The 24451-nt window shown below is 57.7% G+C and overlaps 1 pseudogene; it reads left to right on the top strand.

Annotated features, from left to right (window-relative positions):
* Positions 1 to 1299: 1299 nt before the first annotated feature.
* The window catches only part of LOC119106323 (KH domain-containing, RNA-binding, signal transduction-associated protein 3-like), a 49710-nt pseudogene continuing 26558 nt past the window's right edge, over positions 1300 to 24451 (top strand).

Below are 24451 nucleotides of genomic sequence, written 5' to 3'. Positions count from 1 at the left end.
GGGGAGGGGGGTGCTATTTCGTTCAATTCCATGGAATACATTCCTAGTTTTCTCTGACCGCGTCGTTAAAGCTGTTTACCATTGTTATCACTAGGAGGTCGTCACTGTCTAATTGAGGGGCTATGCACGTAAGATGTTGGATAAGGTTTAGCCGCATATGACCTTGACATCAAAGGTATTTTGTCCTATTGAGGACGCACTTCTGGTCGAGTGCTATTTTTTCTTTTTGTTCCCATACCAAGGCACGTATTCTTTCACCCGGCGGTAGTTTTCTGCCAGGTCGCCATTGTTATTATTTCCTCATCTCCGCTGCTTGCCATTCCATTAATGCGGTAATGAGCCTAGCGGCGGCTACACGGAGCGTGAGTCTGCCACGAATGATGCGGAATTGCCGTTATTATGCCAGACCTCGTCTTTGGCACGTGATCCATGGCCTGGGGGCGCTGCGGAGCCGGTGAGCAGCCACGTGCACTCGCCGTCAAACGGGCTGGATCACTCCTGACGCTAAGTTACGGCCTGTTCTGCAGAAATCGGTATGGGGCTATGGCTTATGCTGTCTCGGAAGTTCGAAGCTGATGTTAAGACATTGGCTTTGAGACAGAAGCTGTCACCGGCACTGGTTAGCTTAGTTAAGGCTTCATGGGGTTACAAACGTTGACAATGCCTATGACTGGCCAGCCCAAGCTTAAGACTCCATCTGTGTGCATTCGCTTCGTACCACCCGCGAGTTGTGTCCCCCACCACTTTATTCTTTTCTTCCTTTTCCTTTCTCACTCGCTCATTCTCCTCTTGCTCTTCCAGCTATCTCCCGATATGTGTCATTCCTCCGCCTCTCCTTCATCCTTCTCCCCACCTCCCCCTTCCTCTTTTCTCTACCTCCATGTCCTCTCCCTGCCATTCTTTCAGTCCTCCTGACTGTCCTTCCTTTCTTCCCACCTCTCCTCGCCTCTTCAAATCCTCTCCTTCAGCGTGCCCGTTCCACCGCGGGTCCGCAGGTCTACCGCGGAGTCGCCACCCTGGTAGACGCAGTGTCCCGTCCGGCCGGGCACCTCCGCCGCCGCGCCTCCCCTCCAGTTCCGCCTCCTCCTCTCGCCGCGTCGCCTGGATGCCTCAATTCGGGGCGCGGCGCACCGCTGGTCGATGTTATAGCTAGAGGCGCGTGGCCCATACGGGGCAGCAAACAGCCGGGAGCGGGCCGCCCAGGTGAGCGAGGCGGCGCGGGGAGTACGCAGGCGGCCGGCGGCGGCGGCGGCGGCGGCGGCCCAGCCAGTGTGCCGGCGGACGCGGCCGGGTGAGGACGTGAGGAGAGGCAGCCGACACCATGGCGGCCGTCAGTGAGCACGCTGGCGAGTACATCGGACAGCTGAAGGCCGAACTGGACGCCTTGGCCGGCACGGGCAAGTTCCCGCACGCGCAGCGGCTGCTCTACCAAGGTGGGTCGCCGGCGGGCCGGCCGAGTCGCCAGTGTCGCTGTGCTGGTGTCGGGCCATCCGTGAGGTGCAGCCGAAGCGTGGCACGGGCCGGCGGAGAACGTCAGGTGCGCCCGGGTCCCTGTCACCCACACTAGCTCGTGAAACGTGTTCGGTGGCTGGTGACTCGATCCTGTTGCGCCGGCCTGACCTCGGGTCACTGACGTCAGCGGAGGCCGCACGCTTGTCAGTCACGACCAGGCACAGCTCGCCGTCAAAAAAGACGGCGCGTTGCGATCGACTCCGCGTAAGAGCACGACCGCCGCCTCCCTCGAGCCAGCTCGATCAGTTCGCGTCAGTCCGAGCCCCTCACGGCGCCTGGAATTAATCAGGTCAGGCCGGCCAGCGGCCGACGACAAAAACCGTGCCGGCAGTCCAGCCACCACGCCTCGGGTAAGGCACACGGTGGTGCGCTCGCGGCGACAGCCGGGCCGCCCTCAAAGTAGGCGAGCCGCTTTTTGCGGGAGTCGCGACACCGGTGGCAGGTGTTGCGTAATCAGCCCTACGGGTGGAGAAAAACGGCCGTTAAAAGGGCGCTGCTGTGGGCCGACGGGTCCGGAACGACAGCGGACTGGCGGAAGCGAGGTGGCGAGTGTGGTGGGAAGAGTGGACAGACTGCGCCGATTCGTATCTGTCGTGAGCGGAATTCCCGTGCACGAAAATACGCCGGCATTCACTGACGTTTTTCGGTGTGGCTATTTTGTGCTGACAGAAATGAATCGATGGCAATTATTAAAAGGCTTCAGAGTGTAGATCGAGGACATAGAACTCAGAACTCTGTAGAACACTGTAGAACTCAGACTTTCTGACCGAGAAGAGAGAAAACGCTTTTGGCGTGCGTGTGCAAGACTAAATATTCATTTTGTTGTGTTGTGGAACAATTCTGGTTTTCATACGATCACCTCCCACAAACTGATATTTTATTTCGATAAGACAGCTGCAAAAGCCTTATTCCTGGTAGAAAAACCAGGAGAGTGGAGAGATAGAGGCGTTGATGTTTCGGCACATGCGCGTAACGAAACGAATATCAGTAGCACTACTGATATATTAGTGGTACTGACTGTGACGCTGCACTTGATCGGGCCTAGTGCACGCTCCAGCTTCTGCAACATCGGCCCAGATCCCAAGTCGTCCCGTCAGCCCCCGTCCGTTCATGTTCCCGATCTATCATCCCGATCTACACGACGACACTACTACTACAGCACACTGATATTCGTTTCGATAAAGACATGTTGCCGAGATACCAGCGTATCCATCTCTCCATTTTCTTGTTTTTTTACGGGGAATAAAGCTATCACTACCTTCTTATCTGCGTGTTTAATGTTCCTCGCAAATGCACTGAACAACTCATGATATTTCAATTGATGCGTATGCCCTTTGACGCCAAAGAAAAATGTTCGTCAGCCATGACAAATTATTGCCGACCATATAAGAGGTGGGTAGTAAGCCCCTTCCACCATCAATACATCTTCATAGCGCACTTTTCGAAAGGAATGGACTACGCAGCTTTCCTAATGCCGAATTTATATCTCTGCTTCCAGTGCATAACGCGTCATATGTCATGCTGGATCGCTCCCGAACGCGCCCTCAGACAGAGCCGAGCACTCACGGTTTCAAACATCCTCTAACGGCTGGGCATCCGTCTCAGCCGGGACATATCGAGCGATGAAGCCCAGTCAGCGAGCCCGGTCTCTGTCCGACTCGTTTGGGTGTCACGCAGAAGACGGCACGCACTGCCTCTCTCAGTTTGGCCCGGTCCGCAGGGACCCTCAGCTCAATGGACCATGAAACCGTTAGATTTCGGTCGGGGCTCGTTTCGCGCGCTATAAATCGCGCCAAATTGTCGGCTCTTTTCGCTGGCGATGCTCCCTGGCCAGCAGAGGGCCTCGACTGATTTGTACTGGGTGGTCGTCTGCCTGCCAACACCGCCCTAATTCGTATTTATGGCTGCTTTGGAAGCGCCTTCATATTGATTTGTATTGAGTTGGGTGAGCGCCTGTTTTCAAGATTGGATCGCATCTGCCCTAAGTGACCAGTTTATTTCCCTCTTGGTCTACGCAGCTCGATCGTTGTGTGTGTCAGATTTATTCAAATCAGGCTTTTCCTTGGAGTGTAACGCAGTGACGATGCATATGACGTGCGAAAAATTGGAAAACATCGATGTTTTCGCACCACTCAGCGTCAGCGATATATGAGAATCGGATCATATAGATTATATTAGAACTGCACAAAACACAAATGATTTTCCGCGATTGGGTGCCGGCGATATTTGTGACCCACAAAGTTTGACGCATTGTCCCATTTTTTTGACAACGCCAGATAATATTCACGGACTGCGTCGCATGAGTTCGGCGCCGTCGACACTGCGCCATAATAGGCGGGGTGACGGTGGCCCTGTTGCAAAATCTGAGCCGGCGCGCTACGGCCCGCTGGGCTAGAAACATGTCCTCGATAGCTACTTGTGACAGCTGTGGAGGCCCCAAAGGCGTGGCTAAAAGCCGCACTGATCACCTTATTGCCGCCAACTACGAGCCCTTCCGGAGCCGGAACGACGGGCCTTACAGCGTAGCGTCTGGCGACGGTCCAGTCGGCCACACAGCACGAGATGCTGCGCCGTGGCTGGCCGACTGCTGTGGAGCACCGGCTGGCCGAGTGCTGTGGATCACTGACTGGCCGACCGCTGTGGATCACCGGCTGGCCGATTGCTGTGGACCACCGGCTAGCCGACTGATGTGGATCACCGGCTGACCGACTGCGGTGGATCACCGACAGGCCGACTGCGGTGGATCACCGGCTGGCCGACTGTGGTGGATCACCGGCTGGCCGATTGCTGTAGACCATCGGCTAGCCGACTGCTGTGGATCACCGGCCGGCCGGCTGGCTGACTGACTGCTTGGACAGTGCTCCGCTGCCATATGCCATTCGTGTGGGACGCATCCAATGCGAGTCGACCTCCCTTCATCCGGTTTACGCCGCGTCAGTGTTTCCCTGATCGCGAGCCGGGCTGCATTGCTTACGCGGACGTGTTCGCAGCGTGTCGCTAAGTCGATATTCCAGTCCACGCACGAGCCACAGCCGCCAGCGGAATTGGCATTCAGCCGCGTGCGCGAGAAACACGTCGAAAGTTTCTTATCTTCCGCCCGGCCGCATGTGCATCCGTGCGCTGCCCCGTATACAGCCCGGCTCTGAATTCGGCCGCCGATTGGAGCGCGGCGGCGTCGCCGGGCCGCTGCCCGGCTGGGCTCAGCCGTCGCGGGCAGCCGGCTGCCCGGGCTCAGGCGGGTCCGGCCGCAGCCGCACCGCTTTCACCCTCGGCCGGCTCGGAATGCCGCCTCTGTAGGCGCGTCTGCCGGCGCGCCGGCCTTGGCTGACGCAGCTCAGGCGGCGCCGCCGGATTAGCGTGGCCCGGGCTGGGTGCGGCCGTCGGAAGGCTTGGCGGGAGACGCGCGGCCGTCAGAGACGCGTCGCGGTGCGGGCGACCGGCGGCGCCGGCACCCCGGCCGGGCGCGCTGCAGCCGCCGGCACCTGAGGCGCGGAGGGACGATCTCGGTGGGACACCGTCGCCGCCGGGTCTGCTCCCCGCTCCCCGCGCTTTGCCACGTCAGCGATAGCCGGCGGCCGCTGTCAGAGCCGTTGTTCCAGCTGACTAGCTGTCGTCCGGCTTGGGACCGCCCCCAATTAACCGGCGCCGCTCAGCTGACCGTGGGCCGGTCGAGCGGGCCCGAAAGTGAAACCGCGCCGTCACGGCCGCGGCGCCGGCGTCAGCCGCCGGCCGGCGCGCGGCTGGGCTCGGACGCGGCGGCACGGCACCGGTCCCGGCGCCGGAGGGCCGTCCGGCGGGCCCGGCTCGCCACCGTTGCGCCTCTTTCAGCCGCGGCCGGCGGAAGAAAGAGAGAGAGAGAGAGGCGCCGCTCAATTGATGTGACGCAAAGCGCTCTGACGAACGGCCGACGGCTCGATGCGAGCTGGACCCGGTCAGCGCCGTGGGTGAAAGGAAGAACCTGCGACCGGCGACCGATTAGGCTCGTCGGACGGTGGTGATGTCGCGGATGGCAGCTGGCGTCGTTTGCCAAACAACGCTGTCCTTGGACGGGACGTGATGAGGAAATATGACGTGTTTTGGAGGAGTCGCGCTGGTCTGTCGCGTAAGTGATGGCAATGTCGCGCCGGAAGACGCTCCAACGACCGCTCGCTGTCTGCGTGCTCTACCGAACGCTTGCAAGGAGTTTTATCAGCTTAAGCTCAGTGATAAAGAAGGCGTTTGCGCAGTTTCGCGAGGCGAAACAAGGCAGGAAAGCCGAGACAAGCCATGAAAGTGCCTGATCCTACTGTGTTTCGCGCTGCCTTCCAATCTCCACCGAAGGCCACAACGGTCGTCGTGACCGGACGAGCCGCGCCGGTCCGCCAACAAAGCACCATCACGGCCCCCGCCCCGTCCAACTTGGCGCTCCGTTCCGTTCCGTACCGTTGCGGCTGACCCGCGCGGCGGGCCGGGCGGCGCTCAAGTTTGCGCCGCGCCGCCGGGTCGGGTGGCGGCTGCGGCCCACGGTCGGCACGAGCCGCAGTCGGATGACCCTCACCTCTGCACCGCGCGGCCGGCAGGCGGCACATCTTCACGCCACATCGCTCCAAGGTCGAGGCCGCGGCCGCGGTGATAGGGCACGGCGCGGTGCGCCTGCGCGTACCGCTCGCGAATCTACCGACCACCGCTCAGCATCGGACATGGCCTGTGTCGGCAGCATGCGACGCAGCGAAGATCAGGAACAAAAATGCTCCGTGTTTTTCGTCTCGCGTTGACATCTTGTGTGTTACGAACCTTCATGAATTCTGAGTAATTTCGTCTTGCTTTCGTGCGGCATTCACGCCCGATCAGCTCAGTTGCAGTGTGCGCACAACACCGCTGCACCGAACGTTTCTGTGCCGCAATGCCAGTCTGCTCTGCCGACAGTGGGACCCGCTCACTGACGCACAAATCAGTGCTGTCATCAGCCGCATCTGGCGTCGACGGCAGGCACCGTGCCACTGTCACAGCCTGCGTACTCGCCGATGGCGCACGCGGCCGCCACCGCCACGCTGTGCAGGATTGTCAGTGCCCGCTGTCTGCTGCCAAACACTACCACAATGCACGTAATCGCTGCCACACACTCCGTCAGCGTTTTTCCAGACGCAGAATGTGTCGATTTTTCTGGCACGGTTTCTGGGTGGCTTCAAGATGCAAAAACAATGGCGCCTCGGATAATTTGCGGATGATTTGCATTGTAGGTACGCCAATACCAAAAAGCGTGTACAAACTTGCACTATGCGACCAATTAGTCCTATTTAAGTCTTTCCGTGCCTTGAGAAAAATGGACACGCGCGTGCACTTTGCCAACAAACACCGAGCAACAACGCTGTTCTCCATGTTGCGAGCCCGTCACTGCCGAGACAATGGTACAAGGCAGGAAATTAGATTTCCTATGCGTCCGACAGCGGAGTGCTCGGGGGTGAGCAAATTCAATCATGTGGTTTTGAAAGCCGGTGTGGTAGCCGTCTGGCCGTGTGCGAAGACCGTGTCCGCAGCAGAGGCCGACACACACGCAATCGTTGTCTGGCGGGCCGAGTGGGCGCGATACGAGGCAGAGGAACTAGACCGAAGCATCCTGAGTAGCCACGCGCCGAGTAGCCTGACGCCGAGTGAATCCGTGTCACTTTATTCGATGCTGGGCGGGCTGGAAAACAGTGCTGGTCGGATGAAACATTTGCGAAAATGAAAGACGCCCGGATGCAGTGCGACTGCTTCCCTCGGGACTTGTGATTTAAACCACGTCACTGCGATGTTGCGATGCTCCTGTGCACCGCCTTCATAATTCATTCGTGTGCTGTATAAATTGATTTGCGGGGCCCAAGAAATTCTCATGTCAACGCACCCCAGCCAGCACTGGTGGCTAATGGTCATAAAGGATGTTGCAAAGCCCGACGTTCACTGCAGTTAAGTCTAATGTCCTTGGGTTATCCTTAATTTGGGAAATCCTTGCTGATAACACTGATAGCGATACGTGTCCTGAGGCTTTGAATTAATGACCACCGCAAGATCCTCACAGCAGTGTACCTCAAAGCGCCCGCCATAGTCACTCCCACCCCTCCACCGCGGACCGCCGCCGATCCTCTTACACGCACATGCTGAATGGGCCCCCGGGTCAGTCAGTGTTTGGTTGGCGCCCCCCCCCCCCCCCATCGCTGCATTCAGAACGTCTTACATTCTAGTCACGTGCAGGGTGTTGCGCCATCCAGCCCTGCAGGCCTGAAGACCCTCTCTGGCCCATTGAGGCGGCCCCCGCCACGGATCGTAAGATGTAGCAGAAGAGCTCGTCATGAGTCAAAGAACGGGACCGGTGTGGCCGTGCCATGTATAACACTGCGTGGCTGACATGTGGTCACAATCTTAGCAACGTAGTCAGCTCTGCTATAACAATGCTCACGGCGTTTTTAATCACAGTGTTTGAGTGGAATGTAATTAATTTTTTCTCTGGTCTTTGTTTAATGCAATGGTGTGTGTTGAAGCGATTTCAGTATTAATTGGTAAGCCTGGCTAGGGACCATCTGTGCTACATCCCTTCACAGTGGTGGTATCTGTCATCAATGTCAATGCAGAACTCTACACACTGTACCGACAGCACAAGCGTGATATTTGGTGCATGACCACGACGTCAAACTTACACTACACTGGTCGTGTCGCCTCTCAGCACCCTCGAGAGCGTCTTCGGCGGCAGCCATGCAGACGCTTCCCTCGGTAATCGCCGTTTCATTAAAGTTCAGTCTGCTGTCTGGCCTTGTACGCAATGGCATGGGAAAACCCATCACGTGAGTCAAAGCACACTGCTCGCTGGGAGCTGGCTAAAACGGAGAGGAACACCGCGCAGTAGGACAGAACACCAGAACCTAAGACAGAACTGATACCAGTAGCTTGCGTCGCAACGCTGCACACTGAGACTGCAACATGCCGCAGGGCAAACGCTACGCTCCGAAGCCGAGAGGCACCAGGAAGCATGCCGCAGGGCAAACGGTACGCTCCGAAGCCGAGAGGTACCAGGAAGAATACCGCTGGGCAAACGGTACGCTCCGAAGCTGAAAGGTACCAGGAAGCATACCGTTGGGCAAACGGTACGCTCCGAAGCCGAGAAGAACCAGAAAGCATACCGCTGGGCAAACGGTACGCCCGGAGCCGAGAGGAACCAGGAAACATACCGTGCACACTGAAACGGAACTGGACTGAGCAGACACCGAACACTGGGACGGAACTGGACCGAGCAGACACCGAGCACTGGGACGGAACTGGACCGAGAGCAGACACCGAACACTGGGACGGAAGCGATCCACGGGGCGGACGGACCCGGCACAGTGGGAAGGGTTCCGCCCTGCGGGCGACGGCCGGGAACAGACCGGGCGGCCGGACGGACGGACCGGGCGGCCGACGCGCCGGCAGACGCCGCTGGACTTCCGCCCGTCGAGCGCGAGCGTCCGGCGGCGGCGCGGCGGCGCTGGGACGCCCTCCGGTCCGTTGTCTGTCACTGGGCGGCCGGCGCGCGGCTAATGCCGCCTCAGCAGACATCGATCCCGGGCCTGGCAGGAGCGGCCCGGCTGGCCGAACCGGCGTCCGACCGTCCCCGGCGCCGCGACTTTCGCCGACCGGTGTGGCCTTTGCGCAGCGCGGTCGCCCCGGGACGGGTCCCGGGCTGACCCGGCCGCGGAGAAAGCGGTGCATTCCGCGCCGCGGTGCCGGGACCTGCCAGCGCCGGCCGCTGGTGTGGTGTCGCCGCAGACGAGGCGACAAGCTCGTCGTCAGAAGGTGGTGAACTGTTTGGAACAGGTTTATGCGAGACGTTATAGCTACCAAGAGCAGGAATGCACCAACATCCCAGCATTGTTGAGCCCACAAGTGAATAGACTTAACTGCATTCTGAACTTTTTTGTCTTTAGTATTCCTAACTTTTCACAAAAAGTGGATCGGTCATGGCAAACTCTGGCTCCTGTTGCAACATCCATGGCGGCTACTTCCGCTTGCACGAACCGGTTGTGTCTTGCCGTAAACAGATGTATCTGTTCGTGGGTGACAACATGGGCAGGACTTGCACACGGCAGTGTGTGCCAACTAAGATCGAGGGATGATCCCGTGTTGTGGTGGGACTGGAAGTCGCCAGACTGACCTACCTGGCAGGGTGGTCACAGCGGCGAAATCGCCTCGTGAACAACGACTGAGAGATCGCTGTGCAAGCTGACGCCGAGGAATCGCCGCCAAACGCGTGGGCGTGGTCGTTGCGTACCCACGGCGAGAGCGATCGCTGTGAGAGGGTGCCCGGGGCCAGAGGATGGTTGCAGCGTGCTCGGCGAGCGGGCGAGGGCCGCGGAGGTGATTGCTGTGTGTGCCGTCACACAGGGTGAATGCCGGTCCGGGGCCCCGCGCTGCAGATGACCGGTTGATGCCGGCCCGGGACTCCGCGCCGCAGATGACGGGTTGATGCCGGCCCGGGACCCCGCGCCGCAGATGACGGGTTGATGCCGACCCGGGACCCCGCGCCGCAGATGACCGGTTGATGCCGGCCCGCGACCCTGTGCCGCAGATGACCGGTTGATGCCGACCCGGGACCCCGCGCCGCAGATGACCGGTTGATGCCGGCCCGCGACCCTGTGCCGTAGATGACCGGTTGATGCCGGCCCGGGACTCCGCGCCGCAGATGACCGGTTGATGCCGGCCCGGGACACTGTGCCGCAGATGACCGGTTGATGCCGGCCCGGGACACTGCGCCGCAGATGACGGGTTGATGCCGGCCCGGGACTCCGCGCCGCAGATGACCGGCTGATGCCGGCCCGGGACCCTGTGCCGCAGATGACGGGTTGATGCCGGCCCGGGACTCCGCGCCGCAGATGACCGGTTGATGCCGTGCAAACGGCGCGACCGACTGCGGCGGCGGTCGGTGGCGCCGCTGACAGGCGCGCCGTGCACGGTCCACCAGCGCGCTGACAAACGTGGCGCCGCCCGAGGAACCCGGCGCTCGGCGCCGCCTGCGTAATGGATCGACCATCGCGCACGCGGCGGCCGACGCTCGCTCAGCGCCCGCTCCGGCCGCTCGGTATGGGTGGGCAGGCCAGGTGAAGGGGTCGGTTGGCGCTCGCTCAGCGCCCGCTCCGGCCGCTCAGTATGGGTGGGCAGGCCGGGTGAAGGGGGCGGCCGGCGCTCGCTCAGCGCCCGCTCCGGCCACTCGGTATGGGTGGGCAGGCCAGGTGAAGGGGGCGGTTGACGCTCGCTCAGCGCCCGCTCCGGCCGCTCGGTATGGGTGGGCAGGCTAGGTGAAGGGGTCGGTTGGCGCTCGCTCAGCGCCCGCTCCGGCCGCTCGGCATGGGTTGTCAGGCCAGGTGAAGGGGGCGGCCGGCGCTCGCTCAGCGCCCGCTCCGACCGCTCGGTATGAGTGGGCAGGCCAGGTGAGGGGGACGGCCGGCGCTCGCTCAGCGCCCGCTCCGGCCACTCGGCATGGGTGGTCAGGCCAGGTGAAGGGGGCGACCGGCGCTCGCTCAGCGCCCGCCCCCACCCCTCGGCATGGGTGGTCAGGCCAGGTGAAGGGAGCGGCCGGCGCTCGCTCAGCGCCCGCTCCGGCCGCTCGGCATGGGTGGTCGGGCCAGGTGAAGGGAGCGGCCGGCGCTCGCTCAGCGCCCGCTCCGGCCGCTCAGTATGGGTGGGCAGGCCAGGTGAAGGGGCGGTTGGCGCTCGCTCAGCGCCCGCTCCGGCCGCTCGGTATGGGTGGGCAGGCCGGGTGAAGGGGGCGGTTGGCGCTCGCTCAGCGCCCGCTCCGGCCGCTCGACATGGGTGGTCAGACCAAGTGAAGGGGCGGTTGGCGCCGCTGCTTGCGGACAAATCGAATCGGCGCACCGGGCTCCGGTGCCGGCCATGGTATTGAATTCCTGACGAAGTCGGCAATCAGCGCGTGCCGGCGCTGGCGCCGCTCGGCCAGATTGCAGTGACGGTCACCGCGCCGAGGCGGCGGCGCTGCGGCGGAGGATGGCTGGCCCGGGTCGGAGATGACCCGCTTTAGTGAGAGGCGTGGTCGGAACGGCCGACCGCATGACTTTCCAGTTTTCGGGGGAGCTGTGGGCGAAAGGGTGTATTACAATAGATGGGAACCATTGGGTTTAGTCTGTTCGACGCCGCGAACATCGTCGTTAGAAAACATGAAAGGGAAAATATGACTGTCACTGGTCCCACGCCGAACACATCCCAAGGCCCACTGGCCCATGAGTGTCGCTTGGCACGAAGGCCTCAGCTCATTTGCACAGACATGTGGGAATACGGCTGCCAAAGGCGTGGTCTGGTCGCTTTGAAGGCTAAGGCATGAAGAGGTAAAAGAAGCGTTGAATAATCAGGCAGAATTAGGAGTGGACTCCTAGCTTTCCTAACATCCTAGTTAGTAGTATATCCCAACAGCAGCATCCTAGTTGACTCCTAGCACCCAGGATCGGAGTCCCTTTCAACTATGCACCAGCCCTTGCTTCTCCCCCTCCCCTCGATGATGCACCAGCCCTTGCTTCTCTCCCTCTCCCTGGTGCCATGCGTCCCACTCTGACACGCTGAATCGAACTTCCAGCGTTTGGCCGGGCGCTTCCCTCCGCGCTCTCGGTGGTTGAGGCTGCGACCGGCTCGGTTTCACGAGCCCCCGCCGCTCTGCAGGGGTCGGCGAACGTCAGCCTTCCGGCTGGCGCTGCCTTGCGGTCCAGATACGGGTCCTGCCCCGCACTGGGTCGCCGCCAGAAACCACCCTGGAGAGGAATTCTACCCGAATCCGCCTGGGGACAGATCCTGTTTTGACCCGTCCTTGAAACGCATCTTGCTTGTTCTATCTCTATTACGGCCTGGAGATATATCCTGTCACGCCCATGCTCTTGTGCTGCTTCGGACGCAGGCCTGGCCCAGCGCTGTCCGGGAGACAGAACCTGCCCAGCTTCGGCCGTGGGCCCTCAGACAGCTCCTCGCCTGCTGCCGGACGGCGGCCGCCCGCTACCCGGTGTGATAAGCGCCGTGTTTGCCCACGGCGGTCGATTACCGTCACTGAGTAGCTCTGCCAGGGTGCGGAGGGCTGTCTTCCTCCTGTCTGGGGAGCGACGGTGCTGCCTCGCTCCGGGCTAGCAGCGGTGCAAAAAGACTACCCCGCTAATGGCTGGGAGCGGCAGAGCTGTCCCACCCCCGGCTGCAGGCGGTGTGGCGGGGCTCTTCGGCCAGGACACGTCTCTCCCAGCTCACCCGGCGGACGCCCGCCCGTCCCACACACCGGGGCACACGCCGGCCATGGTTGGACGGGATTTGATCGCGACTTGTTTTTGCTCGTCACGTGCTGATATTACCATATACGGAACGGGGGTAACAAATGTGTTGAATGTTTTTCTTCCAGAGCGGTATCATGCTGTATCAGTTTCATCGTCGTCTCATCCATCAAGTGTGATGAGGTCAAAGCTGGCTCATCTTTCCCTTCACAGCTGGTGGTATGCATAATTCATACTGCTCGCACTTGAGCAAAACACATGGGCATGGAGGCATGCTCGAAAGTCGCAGGGCTGGTCGTTCAGCAAGCTGGCGAATATCGCGGCCGTCCTCTTGAGACCCCGTCCCCGGCGGTGAGCTTGATAACCGTTCATCAAATACTGGGAGATCAGTCTGCTGGGAACGCAAACGCTAAAGGCAGGAGTCGGGAATTTCTCATCCTGTCGCTTAAGTGGGAGAGCAGTCGGAGCGGACTAATGTAGAAGTGGATCAGGTATGCATGTGCTACGCCCTGGCTCATAGCGGACTAACTGTGTGACTGCGACTGAGTGAGTGTGCGACTGATGGTCAGAGCAGCACCTCTGAAGTCACGGCGGACTGACGGGCGGCACTGGGATCGATCTGCTGACCGTCTGCTGGGGCGCTGACCAGTGCACGTCACCTACCAAGAGCACGGACGCGGCGCGATGTCAGTGGCGAAGGCGCAGACGCGGGACGGCGCAGCGGCGCCGGCGCGCAGACACTGGCGGATTGAGACGGAGCAGCTGACACGCGGGAAGGGGGATTGGTGTCATTCTTCCTCGCCTCATGTCTGTCTCTCCGGTCGGACTAATGGTGGAGGCTTTGTCTGGTGCGGGCCCAGCGCCGTAATGGCGTGGCTTCGTCTGTCTCCCACTCCTCGGTCGCCTCCCCCCCCCCTTCCCCCCGCTCTGGCCGTGCGCGCGACGCGCTTAGCTTTCAGGGAGGACGAGAGAACCCACCGCGCGCCTGTGATGAGGAAATGGACACCAGGACGCCCGCGGAAGTCCACGTGATACCCCTGTGTCTTCGGTCGCGAAGTTATGCAAAAATCTTTGCTCTTTACTTTGTCTGCACGAATGGTTTTTCCCAAATGCAACATACGCATGTGAGCCTGATTCTAATGTAGGCTTTTGTGGTATGTGTTACAATCAGACAAGGTTACACTGCATTATGCTGTTTTATTTGTTATATTTAACCATTATATATTACATGCTTTTATGTAAACAAACAAATATATTTTTGCCGTAATTGTTATGCCAGCAATAACACAATTCCTTTCTAAGCAAAGTCCTTCAAGAAATTTAGTCATTTTAAGCCATGTTACGATGTTGTTGATGGTACACAGCTCTTAATATTCGATACCATCTTGCGAAAAATTTCGCTCAGCGTAAACTCTTGGAAAAAGTGTTTTTCGTGGAAAAACTATTAAGGTCGCCGATCTGATAAAACGTTTGGCAGGTTGCTGTGAAAGCTTTTACGATTCGCGATGGCACCATTGCTCGGATCCAACAAACTAACTGCGTAACATCTCATACACGCTGGCTTCGGTTCCGGCGCGCGCTGCTGAGGCCCGGCGACGTTCGTTTTTCATACGAAACCGGGAGTACTAAGACTGCCTCCTCGATAACTTCGAGCAGCTTCCAACTGGACAGTCGCGCACGAGACTTTGGACAAGTGTTTGGGAGCTGAATGGCCAAGAAATCCCAGAACTGGAATTCACAAACTCTCCGAAGCGACATTGACAGAACTGACTTTATCACAGCATCCTTGAATCTTTGAAAGCGCTTTTCTGGTAGCCTTGACGTGCCTTTAACTTTTGTAAAATATCGTTCTAACACATAAGAAGAAAACATGCATCTTGCGTTGAAATTCGTTAGCTCAATGAGCTTACCATTTAGCCTGGTACGTTCTTGTTCTTGAAAGCTCTTGGTTCTTTATCTCTTGACGTGGTCTTGCTCGTCCTTACATTCCTCCTCCAACGGCTCACCAGCAATGACACCCCAGTGGCCGAACAAAGAAGGTTACCGCTCCGGTGTCAAGCATGCGGAGAGGTACAACCAGTCTCGCCCTCCAACCGCCCGAGATGTGGCTGGCTCACGGCGGGCGCCTGGCACGCACCTGGGCCAGGACCGCCGCACAACAGCGCGCCTCCTGCTCCGCCCGATCGCCCTGGCCGATTCAATCAGGACACAACAACTGGCATATCTCGGAAAAATCTAATGAATTCCCGATGAGGCCGGGTTCCGTGGGAATTAATGAGACGCCTGCTCGGCACGGCGGCCGCGGCGGCCACGCAGCCGGAACAATAATTCCATTATGCCAGCCGCATCTTGTCCACGAGCACGTGACCGAAATGGCCTCGCTCCAAATGACTTTCCGTCACGTGCAGCGGATGCATGGATGGGCTTGACTCCCCCCCCCCCCCCCGAGCCACTGCGTGGCGTCGGGATGCGTATCGATAAAACAGGAATGGCGGGACAGATGAATTGAGTCATCCAAAACAATCGTGTACGGAACACGACGGGTTGCTTCTCGCAATCTACGAGCCAGTTAGTCGGCTGTGTTGTTGCTGCGATGCGCGGTTCTTTCCTTTTACGGCTTGCATGGGTTCCGAGCGGTGCTGCGAACTCGGACCGAACACGGACCGAGTCGGTCTTAACACGGCAATCGATTGATACTAGTGAAAAATAACAAAACAAAACAGGAAACGAGACATGCACTGCATGGTTGTCACATTCATTTCAGTGAGCTAACAACATGTTGTAGCGATGATCCTGCGGCCACATTGTCTGTAAATTACGCGGAACTGCCGCATGTATCTGGCAAAGTGTGCACGTGCTCCACCCTAAAAGCACATCTCTTTAAAATACATGTAAAAATACATTATGCCTAAGCGATGCATGATAAGAGCTGGGCATGGTTCAGGCGAGACACCTCTATCGACTAACGGCGCGTACTCGTTTGGTTCGTAGCGCCCTTTGCGCCCTCAGCGTTTCACTAAGCCTCCAGTCAGCCGTGTAAGCAGCTTTGAGCCCACATTCAATGAGTCACGATTCTAATTTCGCCCGAAAGTCCAAAACAAGCGGTTAATCTCCGCCGGCCAGCCACGGCAAGCTTTTGTGACGCTGATCGAGCCTTTGACGGGCGTTCTCGGAGGGAGGCTCCAAGACGCCGCTCATTAGGCACGGCTGCGGCCGTCGTGATGAGCCGTTGCCATGGCGACTGGCGCGGCCACCGCAGTGCGATACGACCGTCATGCGTATTCCGAACGCGCGCCTCCCCGAATGGGGGCGGTGGCCGGCGGCGGGGGGCCGTCTAAATGGCGCCATTACCGCTCAGTCTATAGACGACGTCTGGACTGTTTGTCCGGCTCGAATTCCTCGGCAAATCTTTCTCCGCTGATCAATGTCCGGTGCAGCCAGCCGAAAGAGTGCTGATAAGGCGAGCTGAATCAATGCGCGGTGCGGAACACCGAGAACATGAGCTAATGTTCCTGACGTTACGCAGTGTACAGCCCAACGAGACAGCAGACTCACTGGAAACAACAAAAGCTTGTCGGCTTGCTGCTGTGCACAGGCACGGCTACCTCCGGTTTGGGAGGAGCCGTCATAGCTCCGTAGCTACGCCACCGCTACATGGATCTCCTGTCAGCCACGGAGTGAAATGAGGCAAGTGATGGTACAACACCGTGACTTGCCGGTGGCTACTGCCGAGTTCCCACGCAATCACTACCTCAAGTGAAAGCAGAATACGCGCTGTGTCGGCAGCTTACATCACACTGTCCCCTCAGTTTCTTCCAACGCGCGTCCAGGTTTGATAGCAGACAGCTTTTGCACATACGCCAGCAACATCATGCTTATAGGCTGTGGATGGGTACTCGTGTCACATCACAGATTGTCAGTGTTTTGACGTTGACAGCGACAAAATTCGACCAGCCACATATATGGGAGTAGATTGGAGACATTGGAGTCCATTGAAGTCATCGTCCAAAGGAAACAGAACTGTTTTTATCTCCTAGCTAAAGCTTGCAGTCTTTTTTGACAACGCGTCTGACTTGACAACTTTTGGATTTTGTTTCGTAGTGACGATTACTTTGTGTTTGTTTGGTTACCAGCAAAGGAATATAAAACGTTCAGGTGACAAAATTTCCTATCCCAACAAAACGTCTAAGTGCGTCTGCAGTTCTTTATCAGCACCGCCTGCCTTGACAATTTTGACAGCACCACATGCACGATCAGCACGTGTTGCTCACAGAATGACACCATCCGTCCACACAGTTCTTTAAGTTGGCCTTTGTTGCCCACATCATCGTGCACGCTAATTTAAACAGTGGTCAGTAGAACGTACATAATCTGGAACACGCTCTAGACGATTTGGAGTCACCAAACCCCAGATGCGCTCTTTCCATAAGCTTCGGATAATGTAGCACACGTTTTGTAGTGCCACACGAGGCTCTGCGGTTCTGTGGTACAGTGAAACGCCTCGACATTTGCTCGAAAGTCCCAACAAGGCCCTGATCACGCGCCTCACAATCACGCAAACCGATCGAGATGAGCGTCGGTGGGCAAAGGTTGAAAGGTCTCGACCTTTCCAGTTTCTTCTGCAACCGCCCAATTCGGGATTGTATTGGTAAGTGCTGGATGATGGCGCATGGGATCATTGCTCGGCCCGCTGCACCAAGCCATGTGGTGCCGGTGCATGGCAGTCCCCTCCCCCCCTCCCGTCTCGGTGTGAGGTGCCCGTTTTAACTGCGAAGTCTGTGAGTCTTTTTGTCCATCAGCCGGCTTCAGACGTAAGCGCAATAGCCGTGGCGATTGCATGTGACGATCTAAAATTACGCCTCGACCCTTCCCGCGAGGCCGTTGGTGGGGAACAAATTACCGACGCTGATTCGGCCTCATGTTATGAGTCAAAGCTGCTTGGCTTCAGACCGCAGGCTTCGAAACACAGCATGTATAGGCGTCGTGAAATCAGGAGCCATAACATGATTGAAGTGCTATTTCTGTGAAAAGCATGGCACCTCCATTTGTCGAGGTAATCCTGGTCAGTCTGTGCAAGTTAAGCTGAGGTACGCTACGCGGCAACGATCCCTCTAATCTTCAAAAGGACGTGGGCGCAATGTTAAGCCCATGAGCGACTGGCAAGCTGACTTCTAGGCCCATCCGGGTCCGTCATCCGCCGACCGGTTGCCAGCCCCGGTTTGAGTCGCGACAGAGTCCGGTGTTGAGCTTGGGCTGGCTACCCATCCGCGTGTCCGCTTAACGGGGCTTGATTCGCCGGGACGAGTCGTGTGTCGTCACTGTTCCTGCCTGACCGCTGGACTTCATACGAATCCTTTTCCAACGAACTTCCCATGATTTACCCTTGGACGCAACGTGTGTGGCGTGTGCTTTCACGCTGAGCTTGCACTGTCATCTTGCTGGCATGTTTGTCGTTACCTGCTGAGACCGGCATGCATTAATGGTCGAATAGAGCACATGTATGACGTGCCGTTATTTGAGAGGATGTTCAGGATGCCGACGTCGTGCTTGTCTGGAGGCGGCAAACCTGCGCTCGCTACATTCACTGACCTGTATCGTCGTCTCCATCACTGTCTAGTTAGGTCTGTCGTTTGAATTGCCCGTGGAATCAGAATAAGGGAAAGTCACGCTGGCATAAACGCCAGTTTTTTGCGAGCGCAACAGGCTTAAGGAGAAAGTAACCACGCCCAAAAGCCACCCGCGTGGTTCTGGCTCATCGTCTTTATCAATCACTGAGTTTGTGGCGATCACCAGGAAGGAGGCGTCGAAACAACTGCAGGTAACTTGCCGTGACCCGACCTTATATCTATCCCGAATACTTGTAATCCAGGCTAGTGCACACATATGTAGTTCCATGAGTATGCCCACGAGCTCAAGCCAATTTAATGCCTGCAAGCGTAAGTGTGTGGGCACAAACCCAATTCTAGCCAACGTGACTTCCCACCATCTTCCTTCTGGAAATCGAGTTCCTACAGGGACACGCTGTAATTTCACAACGTGTTCCTGCAATCCCGCCAACCACGAGCGCCGCTCGCATCCGACCCGGAGCCTCGCCGGGATGAGGCACTGCCGACACACCGATGTCGGCGCCGGTCGCCCGGTCCTCTCGTCTCGTGCGGACCCGCAGCACCGCCGTCTAGCCATCGGAGCGGCGCCCCATCCCGGGTAGCGTCGGTGCCGATGGTCGGCCTGCCGTCGGCGGAGCCGCCTCGTCGACGGTAACTCGGCCACAGCTCCGCTGGACGTCCGCAGTCAGTCCGAGGGCTCCGCTGGGCGTCCACAGTCAGCCCGAGGGCTCCGCTGGACGTCCACAGTCAGCCCGAGGGCTCCGCTGGACGCCTGCAGTCGGCCCGAGGGCTCCGCTGGACGCCTGCAGTCAGCCCGAGAGCTCCGCTGGGCGCCTGCAGTCGGCCCGAGAACTCCGCTGAATGTCCGCAGTCAGCCCGAGAGCTCCGCTGGACGCCTGCAGTCAGCTCGAAAGCTGCCTCTCGGCACGCGGCTTTAATTGGCGCGGCGGCGGCGATTGACGCCGCAGGAGCGGTGCCGGCGTCGGCGGTCGGGCGGCACCGGCGCGCGCTTCGGCGGGCGTCGCCGAGCTCGACTGGACGCGCCACTCAGCGCGGTAATTGCTGCTACATTCAGCTGGTAGCGCTCCCCTTTGACGCCACTTTTCGCGCGGGCCCGTGCCATTCTCACTGCATGCTGGATGGATAAGTGAGGCAGGACGTGGGAGGGGAGGGGAAGCGGGAAAGAAGGAAGAAAAGAAAGTGCTCTGTCAATGACTGAGTGAGGCGCAGGTATTTGTGGCCCCAGGGTTGTTCTCCTTCACGGATAGATCACCACATGGCTGCGTCGGTATGCTGGCAGCGTAGCGGCAGCCGAATAATCCCACAGCTAAAGATCGCTTAAATTGCATTGGCTGAAAATACGATGCCACATGCAACGAAATACTGCCGTCATTTTCTCACATTTGAGTCACTTTCCTTGGCATGAAATCGAAAATGCATTGCCAACGAAAGCGTATGGCATCTTTTCTGGGAGCCTCGCATCTCTCAGAAGCGTAGATGTTTTTGCTCTTCAGCCCACCTTTCAATTCTTGAACCAATATTTATTCGGATGGAAAGGAAAGTAAAGTAGGGAGTGCGCGCGCGCACACACACACACACACACACACACACCACACACACACACACACACACCCACACACACACCACCCACACCCACACCCACACCACACCCACACCCACACCCACACCCACACCCACACCCACACCCATACCCACACCCCCCCCCCACACACACACATCATCGATACGACCACTTTCAAGCCCGCATCCAGCATGTTTCCCATGTTCGCTACGTATTATGATCAGCTGCGGCATCCACATTAATGTCACTCAATTCAAGACATTCAAACATTGAACATTGTGAATTCCCGGTCAAACTGGCAAAAAAAAAACATCTCATGAAATGCTGTATCAATACTGATCAATTAATTGATCTGGACTACGTCTTGCCATTTTCAGCGAGCGATGGAGTTTCCACGGCTCACATTTTGTGGACTCACACTCGAGCTGGGAAACGCTTTTAAGTATACGTCCCGCCCGCCTTTTTGTTTTTTCCCGCCTAGCTTTTCCAGTAAGTGTTGAAAAAGGCTTATCAACAAGGCTTTTCTTAACTTTCTATACCGGAGCTGCAGCAATATTCTTTGCAGCTGGGAAAAGCTTGTTTAATGATGCGGACTTTGACACAGTCTGCCCCCTGAACCTGAACCTGCGACCTTCCGGCTACCATGCAGGGCTTGGCATGCATCACTTATAATCGCTGCTCATGTGCTCATTCATTTGTATCTGGCATAAGGCGCCGAAGCTAATTCAACAGAAGGGCAGCGCGCCCTTTCCGCGTGACTGGCCTGCCGTGCCGTGCTTTGGGCTATGGATTCAACCACCACCAGCCACCAGCCACCAGCCGCCTTCGTCAGCGCCCCTATCGCTTGCATGCTCCATTGCGTCGGTTGCAAGCCGGCGCTGTCGTGGGGCCAAGGGATGGGGGGGGGGGGGGGGAGCGGCGGCAATGGCTGAAGCTGGGCCGATCAGACCACGCGCTATCGCTGAGTGAGGCGCAGAGCCACGCCCAGCCGGAGGCTCCAGCTAGCGTCGCCGGCCGGCAGCACCGCGCCGACAGAGCTCAGGTCCACCGAGACGTCAGCGCTTGGGGATGGGGCAAGGGGGGACTCTCGGGTGATGGAGCCGGCGAGCTGCGAGACCGAGGCCGTGTGAACGTCGGCGCAGCGCGTCGCGGACAGAGATTCAACACTGTCAATCCGCCAGTAGCCTAGGCTGGCAGTGCCGTGGCGAGCGCAGATGGCGCCACTAGGCCGTTCTGCCGGCACTCCAGCCTGCCAGGCTCGTCGGCCGCGCGAGGCACGCGCTCCATTGGCTCGCTGAGGTGGGTCGTTTGCATGTTCATTGGTTTTCTAATGGGGTCACCTTTTTCGCCTGACGCCGTGGCACGTCTGTATTGGGTTTGGCGGCCGACACCCGAAGCGACGTGGAACGGCTGCTATGCATTCGGTCGAGTTTTATTGGATCACGAATTTGCATCTCAAAGGCTCTTTGGGGACCGCTGTCAATGTGGGATACACTGAAGGCACGCTGCTTCCGGAGGAGCACTGGTACAAAACAGACACCTTTTGGATCGTTTTCCAGCAAGGTTGTCTATTTCTTAATTGATGGCGCCTTGGCCGATCGTCCTGGATTCAACACATTCATCTGCCTCCATATTACCACACTGATTAAAGATATTTTGAAATGAAAGATATGCTGATTGCAACTGAGTAGAAATATTTCAAAGAGCCATCTCTCTCACTCTCCTTTCCCTGTTTTTATATTCTCTTTTTGTCCTCCCATTTGTTCTTCTTTTCTCTCTCTCCATTCGTTCTCCTCTCTCTCTCTCTCTCTCTCTCTCTCTCTCTCTCTCTCTCTCTCTCCTCTCTCTCTCTCTCTCTCTCTCTCTCTCTCTCTTCTCTCTCTCTCTCTCTCTCTCTCTCTCTCTCTCCCTTTTCTCTCTCTCTCTCTATATCTCTATATCCTCTAGCTCTCTTCTCGCTCCTAGCTATGATTCTCGCTCTCGCTCTCTCTCTCTCTCTCTCTTCTCTCTCTCCTTCTCTCTCTCTCTCTCTCTCTCTCTCTATTTGTGTCACTCTTTCTAGCCTTTTGCCTCCCATTCATGCCCTATCGTTCAAAGTTTTGTGTACTTCGAGAGGCAGAGAGGCTTCCCGTCACCCACCGGGCAACCCCTGTGAAGTTAACTTCAGTTCTCTGAGCGTCTTCCGATGTCAGTGTTCTGGCGCCACCAGCAGCTGAGTCTGCCGCCGCCTGTGCGGCAGCCATCTCCGCCGTCCGAGCTCCGCCTCTGGCCTCGGCTCCGCGGAGTGCCATGCTCGCTCTCGGGCGGACTCGCCGCCGCCCGTCGCCTCCGGTCGCGCACCCACCAACCCCAGTCGTCCATACGTCGCTTCGTCATCCGGGCGCTATTGAACTGTTTATTCCGGGCCCGACCGGGCGCGGAGCGGGGGGGGGGGGGGGCGGCGGAGGGGCCGCTGGTGCTCTGGGGGCCCATTGGCGGTCAGGGAGGGTGAAAGCTGCTGCCGTGCGAGCAACGAGGTGTGTGGATTGATGGGCTCGGCGCGGCGACCGCCTCCCGCACTTTAGCAAGCTCTGCGCTGACGCTGACACATCCTAGAAATGTGGATAGCATTTAGAGCTCGCCGCAAGGGCATCAGTAATGCATTAGCCAGGCTGGTTTGTTGTGAAACGGGAGCAAATGAAGCCATCAACCGGCTGCCAAATATTGGCGTAAAGCCAGGTGCGTGACGTCAAATCCAATTAGGAAGACGCCGGCATCAAGTATATCAGAAGTTACCCATACGTCCTGTGCCGAATCTCATAAATTTTTACTGGTCTAAACTTAGGCGGTGGAACCTTCGGCGCCATCGGGTGACGTCATAGGGATGTGTGACGTCACCCAACAAGGAATAGCCGGTGATAGTGTCGGTAGGCTTATGAGTAGATGCGAGAGATGCGTGCACTACCGCCTCTATGACAGAGGTGACCTCTGGCTTGATTATATACAAGCAAAAAGTTATGTCAAATAACCGAATATGACCCTGGGTTTGACCTCAAATTAGGATATGAGCTAAATGAGAGCCGGTCAGAATTGCATAGTCCACCTAACAATGCTTCGTTCTTCCCCTTATGTCTATCCTGTCCCGGGATAGCAGTGTATGTGCATGTGTTGGGAAGGGAGCGGCAGCATCTGCCCCAACCAACCCGCCAGTTCGCGGAGCCCGGCCAGTGCGACGGTTGAAGTTTGTTTGACAAAAATCAAAATATTTGATTCTCATTTCATTCGGCTGTTGTGCCTATATACTCTTGGTTTGGTCAATTATTACTATATTTAGTTAACTGAAAGCAGGCCATGGTGCGGGAAACCATTAGTGCACTCACTGCCCCTTCCTGTGTGTTATAATGACGGGAAAGTTTTGCAAAACCTGGGGCACCCTAACGCGTTGGATGTCAAGCAGATGAAAGCCAGTTTAAAACTGGCAAGAACGGTCTGAGAGAGGCATTTTTTTGTCGCTGAAGCTTGTCCCATCGTTACGTTTAGCTAAACTGAATGACCGTGGGTAGCCTGTAATAGCTTAACTGGATGATCACAGGCACCCTGTGATAGCCAACACGGATTAACAAACATGGACAGAAAGCATGGACAAACAAACACGGAAGGGGTTTGTGTTAAAATATCGGCTGGCTGCACCCGTTAACATCACTTACCTCATTATATGATGTCTAATTAACACAGCATTTGTAATAAACCCATATGTTACTGGTACCAAGCCACGCATCAAGAAAATCGATAAGTTGGCCTACAGTTGGAAAAAATAACTATTGGTGGACTGGCTCCAAAAGTCAACTTGCAGGCAAACATCGTGTTATTGGGACTCGCGGGAAGTCCCACAGTCATGCGTCTGACGCAACGGCTTGGTCAACAACCAAACGGACTCATCAGCCGTCGCGTGACTGTTAGCTGAACTCGTGACGAAAAAACATATGTCACCTGCGCTTGTCATCTGCAATATTTACACATTGGGTCGCTCGGCTGCTTCAAACGAACGCAGCCCCTAATCGCCGGACAAGCGTGCGTCAGCGTGGCCTGTGCTGCCAAACAGGTGCACGGCTCGGCAAATAAACAGCGCCAGATTGTCCAAACACGCGGCGCGTTAACAGCAAGCCGAGCTGCGCTGTCGCAGCGCCGGCGACCGACGGTGGCATCCGGGACCACCCCGGAGTCCAAACAAGCTGGCCGCCTTCAGCGGGGCGCCGGAGGCGGCGCCGCGTGCTGCCGCCGCGGCCTCTGCGGCGACCATGAGGCGGTGGGCCATGACAGCCGGCTTCTCCGCACCTCCGCTAAACATCCAACGGCGTCCCACTTCGCTGCGACGCGCTTCGTCGCATTTAACTCGCACCGAGCCACGCGAAGATCCCGCTCTGTTAACCGCTCCCGCCTCCAAGCGCAGAGGCCGGCGACCGCGAGCGCGCGCGGGGCGGATGAAGCCGGCCCCGACTTCGACGCGCCTGCGGCCCCGAGCCGATCAT

Source organism: Pollicipes pollicipes, unplaced genomic scaffold (assembly GCF_011947565.3).
Source record: "Pollicipes pollicipes isolate AB1234 unplaced genomic scaffold, Ppol_2.1 Scaffold_6138;HRSCAF=7277_pilon_pilon_pilon, whole genome shotgun sequence".
NCBI lineage: Eukaryota > Metazoa > Arthropoda > Thecostraca > Pollicipedomorpha > Pollicipedidae > Pollicipes > Pollicipes pollicipes.
The sequence above is the reverse complement of the archived record's forward strand: the minus strand, read 5'-3'. Positions and strand labels throughout refer to the sequence as shown.